An 11,139-nucleotide genomic window follows, 5' to 3' on the forward strand; every position below is an offset into this window, starting at 1 on the left:
TCCCCCTCCCCCTGCTCACCAACCCACACTCTCCTGCTTCCTGGCCCTGGCATTCCCATACACTGGGGCATAGGGCCTTCACAGGACCAAGGGCCTATCCTACCATTGATGACCAATTAGGCCATCCTCTGCTACATATGCACCTGGAGCCATGAGACCCACCATGTGTATTCTTTGGTTGATGGTTTAGTCCCTGGAAGTTCTGAGGGTACTAGTTAGTTCATATTGTTGTTCCTCCTAAGGGTCTACAAACTCCTTCAGCTCTTTGGGTTCTTTCTCTAGCTCCTCCATTGGAGATCCTGTGCTCAGTCCAATGGATAGCTGTGAGATTTAACTTCTATATTAGTCAGCGTTAGCAGAGCCTCTTAGGAGACAGCTATTTCAGGTTCCTTTCAGCCAGCACTTGCTGGCATCCACAATACTGTCTGGGTTTGATGATTGAATATGGGAAAGATCCCCAGGTGGAGCAGTCTCTGGATTGTCCTTCCTTCAGTCTTTGTATCCACACTTTGGTCCTCCTTCTTCTGAGTTTCTTATGGTTTGTGAATGATATCTTGGGTATTCTGAGCTTTTGGGCTAATTATACTTATCAATGAGTGCATACCATAAATGTTCTTTTGTGATTGGGTTACCTCACTCAGGATGTTAGTTTGCAGATCTATCCATTTCCCTAAGAATTTCATAAATTCATTGTTTTTAATAGCTGAGTAGTACTCCATTGCATAGATGTACCACATTTTCTGTATTAATTCCTCAGTGAGGGGCATCTGGACTCTTACCAGCTTCTGGCTATTATAAATAAGGTTGCTATGAACATAGTGGAGCATTATATTTAAATATCTTGCAAGTAAAATTGCTTTCCAGGTAACATGTCAAAACAAGAGTACCTTTTCAGAAATGCTAAGCTTGAATTGTTCTTAAATAATAGAAAAAATAATTCTGGATAAAGTTAAGATACTAGTAAACATCACTTGTTTGTTTCCCATTATAATGTGTCATAATACAAAAACAAACAAACAAAAAAAAAAAACAAAAAAAAACCCTGAAATGTGGATTCCTTTAAAGTTTATAGATAGATAGATAGATAGATAAGATAGATAGATAAGATAGATAGATAGATAGATAGATAGATAGATAGATAGATAGATAGATAGATACTTGAAATGCCACTCCAAAATATCCCTTTCATTGAGATTGAAGCAATTTTCACAAAATAATGATTGTACTTCCTTGAATTCAATAATAGTAATAATCTATGAGCCAGTTGTCATTTTGTTTATAAATTATCTTACATTCCATAAACATTCACTCCTTAATAAGTTGAGCCCATAGGTTTATTTGAAGTATTGAATATACATTTAACTCCAACAATATTCTAAACTCCCTGGCTTGATATCAAATTAACATATTGAATAAGCTCATTGATTTTATTCAAAAAATTCTTAGTCTCTTTAGGCTCATTGGTGTATAAATTGAAAACAAAGGAACCTAGCTGGAGAAGCATTCTACTATTTGAGGAATTTGTTGAGTGCTGTAATAAAATGTTAGATGCAAATTATCATGTTAGCTCTTAAAGCTGTACATATACCAAAGCACAAACACAAAATGAAATTCTGTTTTTCAGAAGTCCTTATTATTGCCTTTGCCATGTATCTTTTTGAAATAGGTTTCATCTCTTGAAATATCTCACTTTTATTTGAATTTTCATTAAATCAAGTATAAACTTGAAACAAATTGAATCATTACATAATATGTTGAAGATGAATATAAGCATTTATGGTAATTATATTTTCATTTTGAATAGATATATTGTGAAATTATTGATCAAGAGATAGTTTTAGCACTAAAGGGAAAAATGGATCACTTCACAAAGATCAATATGATTAAAAATCAAATATACAGTACTATTATGTTTGTGAAATGTATACAGAAATTTCAATTGGTAATTTTTTAATGTTAGTAGTAAGATACTTTTTCTTCAATTCATGTTCAATGGATAACAAAACAAACGATGGATGCAGCTACTTAGATGATAAATGAAACAGAGATCATGAATGTAAATATTTTGTTTGTAAATTATTCCAAGAAAACATACAACAAGAACAAATTTCTTGGGGATAAGATTAAAGAAATAAGCTCATGATTGAGACTATTACAATTTGTCTCATACACACAAGAATAAATTTAGTATACTATTATTTCTTTACACCTCAGTCAACACAGGCTCATGCAATTAGAAATATTTCAAATTTAAGTGATTATGCTGTAAAAATATATGTGTACATGGAAATCTTCCTACTTTCTTTTTAGTATCAAAATCCATAATTACTTGAAAGTTTATTTTAGTAGTTCATTCTACATATAAATTAAATACTACATATGATATGATTTCACCAACAATTATTTATTTTAGAATATATGTATATTTATACATATATTCCTAAATAAAATCTGTCCAGTTATATATTATGTATATGGACATTTTCATAACTAACCATTTGCTATTGGTAAATTAATTGTTGTTCTCTTTCTAAGAAGGCCCACAACCATAATTTTACTAAATGAACACAATCCCTAAGTTCTAAATATTTATTCCTTATACCATCATATAAGTTTTCACCCTACAACAAGAAAATATCTCTTTGAAATAGACGTAGACCATCACATAATACCTCACCTGATTCAAATGCAGATTCATGGAGTGTTGTCCTATAAGAAACATGTAAAAACAATACCTTCAACTAAGGATTGGGGTGCTTCTGGAAAGAGGCTGCTGCAAAAATTTAAGAGCAAGGGGATCATTCATTTTGCTGTTAGATTTTATATCATAGTAATTTCAAAGCTATACCATAAGGTCTCTGTCGCGAGCACTTAGGGTGACCAGCCTATGGTTTCAGCTGGTGGATGCCCCCAGGAATTAGAACAGAAGTCAAGGGAGTCGGACGTGGTGCTAAAAGAGCTTTTATCAGGCTGTATCACACAAATTACACACCAAAGTAACATAGCAATCACTAGTATCACTAGCAGAACAATTTCAAAGATTCTAAAATCATGAGCTAAGGGATATACGACCTATCTCCGCTCTCAGGCTCGGGCTCTGACGTCTTCTCCGGGATCCGTTCAGCAAGCCACCTCGTCTCTGACTCGGTCACCTCTGGCCGTGGTTTTTATACTCTTTACTTATCTCTATCTATGTCTGCACGTTGGGCTTCGTGCATCGCTCTGTCTTTATCTGAGGTTCCACTCTGGATTACCGCCTTGCAGTGATTATCCATTTCACACATTTACTTTCACTCTTATTCACTTGTCACTTAATATTCTATTTTAGCCTACCTGGCCTGCAGGCCTTACATGCTCCTTACAGTCTCACAAACATAGATGCCTAAACATGGGCTGAACATGAAAAACAATAAATATGGCAGCTCCTTCATATCTGGTCTACATCCGCCTCTTTAGTTCACTGTTTTCATCTATAATTTATGATATGTAATAATATTGTATTGCATATTTAGAGACTATAAGCATACATTTCTGTACCGCCTTGGGCATCCCACCATTTTGCCAAAATGTTAATGTGCTACAGGTTGTCTTCAAGGCATAAGGTTTTTTTTCTGGAAAAAAAAAAAACAACCTTGTCCTCCTTCCCTTAGCAGTCATAAAGCTTCTTATAAATAACTTAGAGAGATCAGGAAGTTAGTATTAAGTATATTCATTAATGAATAAAAATAAGTAGCTTTAATGATAAATCACCACTTTACCTCTCTTTGAAAAAGCAATGTCTACATTCTTGCAATTTTAAGGAACTACTAAAAAGTCATTATATTTTCACTGTTCTCTACATTGTTAGAAAACTCAGTTATTATTCTGATCAAATATAATTCAATTTATTAATATACATTGTTGGCTATTTCTGGTCACTTTAAATTTAAAACTCTCTATGACACTGATGAAAAAATTTTCTTAAATCCAAGTACTTTACTGTACAGGAATCTTGGCTCTTAGCTTCTCAAATATCTTTTCTCTTTCAAATTTCTCTCTATTTTCATTTTAAGATCCATAGTGTTCTTTGGAGAGCTTGCGCAGGTCATCTCTTGCTGTTTAATCTATATGTACTTCAATACTAAAAAATCCCTGTGCATCCCTTTGTCCATATTTCTTTCAATCACAGAATGTTGGAGCTTTTTAATCTCCTTTACTCTGAGGTTTCACTTCTGACCCCTTCCACTGATTCAGCACACAAAGAATACTCCATCCTCTGCTTTCTATTATTCTAAAATCAGAATCTTGCTTCTTGTATCTTTTTTCTTTAACAGAAATACATGTTTTAACTTCATGGGTCAAAACTTAATGTTTAGTTCTCCCATGCAGCAATTCCACATAGTTTTGTATTTGTAGCTTGGTGTTCATAAATATAAAAGAGTTGTTGATTGCTTAACTCCTTTTGTATGTGGGTGTTACTTACAACTATTTAATGAGAACTCCAAATATATCATCGATATTTATCGTAAATTAAAATCAACTAAAACTTTAGTAGACACAGATTATTACCTATATAACGTTTTTAACTCTTTCCAACTTGTTTGTGAAAGAAATGAAATACTATCAGTTCAGAATATCGAATTTTCAGATAAGCATGGCTTAGAAGGTGATCAAATGATTGTAAAACAATCACTTTAAGATGATATAACACATACAAAAGTACATATTAAACTGATACATAACAGCATAGTTTACATACTATACATTCAAAAAGATTGAGTCAACATTTTTAAATATTAATTCATTTTTATTTTATGTGTATGAGTGTTTTGACTACCTGTACATGTACCACATATGTGCCTGTTGTCCTCAGAGTTCAAAGAAAGGATCAGATTCCCTATTATAAAAGGTTTAGAGCTTCTATGTAGATTATTTGAAAATTGAGTCCAGATTCTCTGCAACAATAGGAAGAACTCTTACCTACTGAGCCCCATGACTTAGCATTAAGATTGATCATCAAACAGAAGGCTGATCTTTGTCTTATCATACTCAAAACTTGCGTAAGTTGGTACCATACAGAATGCCTCCTTATTTAGGCTTAAGTTCAAGGAATGCTATTTGACATATAAATTTCTTTTACAGTAGAAAGAAAATTATTGGTATGTGTTAGAGAAAGAAAACATTACTGAAATAAAGATGATACATACTCATAGAAAGTTTTAACGATTTAGGGTAGGAAATTAAAAATAGCCCCAGGGTAGGATTCAATTACATTGCAGATCCTTGTTTGGCACACAGAGGAACCTAAGCCCACTACAAAATTACAGAATTACAAATATATGGATTCAAAAATTTTACCAGATTTCAAATTTACCTTATCAAGACTTTGTATTTCATTTGGTAATATTTTATAATAATTACCAAAAGTAGAAAGAAAGAGAAGAAGAGTGAAATATTCAAAGCCATGATTACTCACGTGGTCCCAGAATAAGCTGTTGCTTACTCCATTTATGGTAAGCACTGTGAGTGTCACCATAATGTGCGACTGAAAGAATTATTCCCTTTTCACTGCAGGAATCACCCTAAGGGGAACTAGTTACCTCTTAAACCCGCTGAGTCCAGACCATATTATTATTTCCTCCTGATCTTGCTTTTAGAAATGTTTTCTAAATTTTCTAATAAAAATCATATTGTTAGAATTAAAGTATGCTGTAAAAGGCTGTTTAAAAACTAATTGATTTGTAAGTAAAGATAATATAAATGTAACAATATATAGGATTAATAACATACCCTGAGATAAAATTAATGCTAAATTATCTTCAATAATATTTTCTTAAGTGTTGATTTGATCTTAGTATCCTTTATTAAATGATCATATTAAAGCTATTATTATATTTTCAGGTTTTTAATGATTGCTCATTAGAAAACATCAATGATTTTTGAAGAATCAGTCATTACTTTAACCATAAAAGATTTGTTGGGAGAGTGATGCTATTTTGGATATTCTTGTTAAATTACATAGTGATTTTAGGCTTGCTTTAATGAACAAATGTTAAAATTTGTTTTTAACTTTTGATCTATTAGATTAAAAGTATACATAATAGTATAAAATTGTTTAATTTTGTTATGTAATTTTCAAATTTAATTAGATATTTTCCTCAAAATCAGATGATTTCATCAACTAAAAAAATAGATATCACATCAAAGGATCCAATTAATCAGTCTTTACCTAGGTACCTCCACCATATTCCTAGGAAGGAATAACATGCCCACAACATCTGAGAGAACACTCATGTGAATTTAAGAGAACAAGGAGGGTTATATGAGAGGTATTGGGAGGAGGAAAACAAAGGGGGAAATTATGTTATTATTTATAATTTTTTATTAGATATTTTCTTTATTTACAATATCAATTTCCCAGGTTCCCCTCCAAAAAATAAAAATAAAATAAAATAAAATAAAAAAACTAAAATAATTCCCTGTTCCCTCCTCCTCCCCCTGCTTACCATCCCACCCCCTCCTGCTTACTAGCCCTGACATTCCCTACACTGGGGCATAGAACCTTCACAGGACCAAGGTCCTCTCCTCCCATTGATGACTGACTTAGCCATTCCTTGCTATATGCATGTTGCTGGAGCCATGAGTCCCCCCATGTATATTCTTTGGTTGGACTTTTATAAAATTAGAATAAATTAAAAGTTTTAAAGACATGTTTATAAAGACTGGCAAGATTGTGTAGTAGATAAATATGTATGGGAATCTGCCTGGTAAACTGAGTTCCATCCAAGACCTAGGGTAGAATGAAAGAAACTATAACCAATCATCTTAAGATTTTCATATATGAGCATAATTGTACACACACATATATGCAAAACAAAGATATACATGCAATCACTTTTAAAATGAAAAAGTATCTAATGGTACTACTCTCAACATTATACACATCTATCTTTCTTTTTTCTAGAATTTAATTATCATATTATTGCATACCTCACCATGCCACATATCACATTTAAGACCAGTTTTCATTTGTACATTTCATAACATGGCATTTACTTAATTTTACAAATATATTTGCCCATACTGTCCTCTTTTCAATACTAATGAAAGGACCAAAGTGTCTTCAAAAGTATTAAGAAGCCACATCAAATAGCACCTTTACAAAAGATGAAGGCTTCATTGCCATCTAACTAAATGCATTTTAACTATAATCTATATAATAAAAGAAAACAGAATTAGAATAGCCTGAAAATTACAGACACATAACATTTTGTCAAATCATGTTGGAATAAACTAAGATATTTTGGCAGTTAATTAAAAGTTTAGTAAATGTTTGTACCTTAGCCAATGATATACGAACCTGCAAGTACTCACAGTTGAATAATTATTCAATTGACTGTGTCCTGAAAATAAATAAGTGCTAGTGAGAAAAAGATCCAGAGAACAGGGAAACACATTATGATAATTACTAATTTTACAAATAAAAACATACCATTATGCACATTCAGAAAACTGAAAAATTATGTCATGTAAAAAGATGCAATGGCACATAGGTCATTAATATATATGCTTATATATTTGTTGTGTTTGTGTCATTCCCCAAAACCCACTCTCCAACCCTAAACTTGAGAATTAGTACAAATGATTCAAGATTTGTCATTTGAGATCATGTGACCTTGAGTTGTTTTTTAAGTTATTCCCATTTCAGGCATGTATGAAGAATAAGGGTTTTTTTTTTGTTTGTTTTGTTTTGTTTTTTTTCTCTCTGGTGACTTTCTAAGAAGGGACCAGCCAGGAGGCACAGGCCTCACAAGTGGCAGGGCAGCCTGGTCAGGATCCTTTTTACCTCAAACCACACCTAGGAGAGACAGCAGACCCACAGCCCTCTCTGCACCTTTCCCACAAGCAGAAAGCCTGTCTCCAGGTAGTGTTCTGACCCCAGGACTCAGGAGGGACAACTGATCCACAGCCATCTGTGCCCAGGATTTACCAGAGGAGAGGAGATCTCCAAGAAGTGCTGACACAGGCTTACAGACCCAGAAGAGGGACAAACGCTCCTAGAAACAGTTAAGAAATCATAAAGAGAGACAACTCCGGAGTTAGAAATCTTAGGAAAGAAGTCAGAAAACATAGGTGCAAACATCACCAATAAAATACAAGAGATAGAAGAGAGAATCGCAGGAGCAGAAGATACCATAGAAAACATTGACATAACAGTCAAAGAAAATGCAAAATGCAAAAAGTTCCTAACCAAAAACATCCAAGAAATTCAGGACAAAATGATAAGGCCAAACCTAAGGATAATAGGTATAGAAGAGAGTGAAGACCTCCAACTTAAAGGGCCAGTAAATATCTTCAACAAAATTATAGAAGAAAACTTCCCTAACCTAAAGAAAGAGATACCCATGAACATACAAGAAGCCTATAGAACTCCAAATAGACTGGACCAGAAAAGAAATACCTCCCACCACATAATAGTCAAAATAACCAAATACACAAAACAAAGAAAGAATACTAAAAGCAGTAAGGGAAAAAGGTCAAGTAACATATAAAGGCAGGCATATCAGAATTACACCAGACTTCTCACCAGAGACTATGAAAGCTAGAGGATCCCGGGCACATGTCATGCAGACCCTAAGAGAACACAAATGCCAGCCCAGACTACTATACTCATCAAAATTCTCAATCATCATAGATGGAGAAAGCAAAGTATTCCATGACAAAACCAAACTTACACAATATATTTCCACAAATTCAGCCCTTCAAAGGGTAATAAATGGAAAGCTCCAACACAAGGGGAACTACATCTCTGAAAAAGCAAAAATGTAATCTTCCAACAAAACTAAAACAAGATAGCCACATGAATGGAATTCCAACTCTAACAACAAAAATAATATCAATGGACTCAATTCCCCTATAAAAAGACATAGACTATCAGATTGGTACATAAATAGGACCCAACATTTTGTTGCATAAAGGAAACCCACGTCAGTGACAAAGACAGACACTACCTCAGAATAAAAGGCTGGAAAACAATTCTCCAAGCCAATGGTCCCAAGAAAAAAGGTGGAGTAGCCATTCTAATATTGAATAAAATCGACTTTCATCCTAAAGTGATCAAAAAAGTAAAGAAGAGACACTTCATAATCATCAAAGGTATGATCTACCAAGAGGAACTCTCAATTCTGAACCTCTATGCAAGAAATCAAAGGGCATCTACATTCTTACAAGAAAATTTACTAAAGCTCAAAGCACACATTGCACCACACACAATAATAGTGGGAGATTTCAACACCCCACTCTCTGCAATGGACAGATAATGGAACAGAAACTAAACAAAGACACAGTGACAATAACAGAAGTTATGAAACAGATGGATTTAACAGATACCTATAGAAGTTTTTATCCTTAAACAAAAGGATATACCTTCTTCTCAGCACCTCATGGTACTTCTCCAAAACTGACGATATAATTGGTCACAAATCAGGCCTCAACAGGTACAAGAAGATTGAAATAATTCCTTGCATCCTATCAGATCACCATGCACTAAGGTTGCTCCTCAATAACAATATAAACAATAGAAAGCTCACATACACATGGAAGCTTAACAACAATCTACTCAATGATAACTTGGTCAAGGAAGAAATAAAGAAAGAAATTAAAGACTTTCTAGAGTTTAATGAAAATGAAGCCACAGCATATCCAAACTTATGGAACATAATGAAAGTAGTCCTAAGAGTGAAACTCATAGCTTTAAGTGCCTACAAAAAGAAACTGGAGAGAGCATACACCAGCAATCTGACAGCACATCTGAAAGCTCTCAACAAAAGGAAGCAAATTCACCCAAGAGGAGTCAAAGGCAGGAAATAATCAAACTCAGGCCTGAAATCAATCAAATATAAACAAAAAGAACTATACAAAGAATCAACCAAACCAGGAGCTGGTTAATTGAGAAAATCAACAAAATAGATAAACCCTTAGCCAGACTAACTAGAGGGCACAGAGACAGTATCCTAATTAACAAGATCAGAAAGGAAAAGGGAGACTTAACAACAGACACTGAGGAAATCAAAAACATCATGATATCATACTACAAAAGTCTATACTCTACAAAACTGGAAAACATTTATGAAATGGACAATTTTCTAGACAGATAACAGGTACCAAAGTTAAATCAAGATCAGATCAATGATCCAAACAGTCTCATATATGCTAATGAAGTAGAAACAGTCATTAATTGTCTCCCAACCAAAAAAAGCCCAGGACCTGATGGGTTTAGTGGAGAGATTTATCAAACATTCAAAGAAGACCTAATACCAATACTCCTCACACTATTCCACAAAATAGAAACCAAAAGTACACTACCCAGTTCGTTCTATGAAGCCTTAATTACTCTTATTCCTAAACCACACAGAGACCTAATGAAGAAAGAAAACTTCAGACCAATTTCCCTTATGAATATTGATGCAAAAATACTCAATAAAGTTCTTGCAAACCAAATCAAAGAACACATCAAAACAATCATCCACGATGATCAAGTAGGCTTCATCACAGGGATGAAGGGATAATTCAATATATGGAAATCCATCAACGTAATTCACTATATAAACAAACTCAAAGAAAAAACCATATGATCATCTCATTAGATGCTGAGAAAGCATTTGACAAAATACAACCTCCCTTCATGACAAATGTCTTGGAACGATCAGGAATTCAAGGCCTATACTTAAACATAGTAAAAGCAATATACAGAAAACTAGTAGCCAACATCAAACTAAATGGAGAGAAACTTGAAACAATCCCACTAAAATCAGGGACGAGGCAAGGCTGCCCACTCTCTCCCTACCTTTTCAATATTTTACTTGAAGTCCTAGCCCAAGCAATTAGACAACAAAAAGAGATCAAAAGGATACAAATTGGAAAGGAAGAAGTCAAATTATCACTATTTGCTAATGATATGGTAGTATACTTAAGTTACCCCAAAAATTCCACCAGAGAGCTCCTAAACCTGTTAAGCAACTGCAGCAAAGTAGCTGGATATAAAATTAACTCAAGCAAATCAGTGGCCTTCCTGATAAACAGGCAGAAAAGAAATTAGGGAAACAACACCCTTCACAATAGTTACAAATAATATAAAATACCTCAGTTTAACTCTAACTA

This window comes from Mastomys coucha, unplaced genomic scaffold (assembly GCF_008632895.1).
Source record: "Mastomys coucha isolate ucsf_1 unplaced genomic scaffold, UCSF_Mcou_1 pScaffold13, whole genome shotgun sequence".
Classification (NCBI taxonomy): Eukaryota; Metazoa; Chordata; class Mammalia; order Rodentia; family Muridae; genus Mastomys; species Mastomys coucha.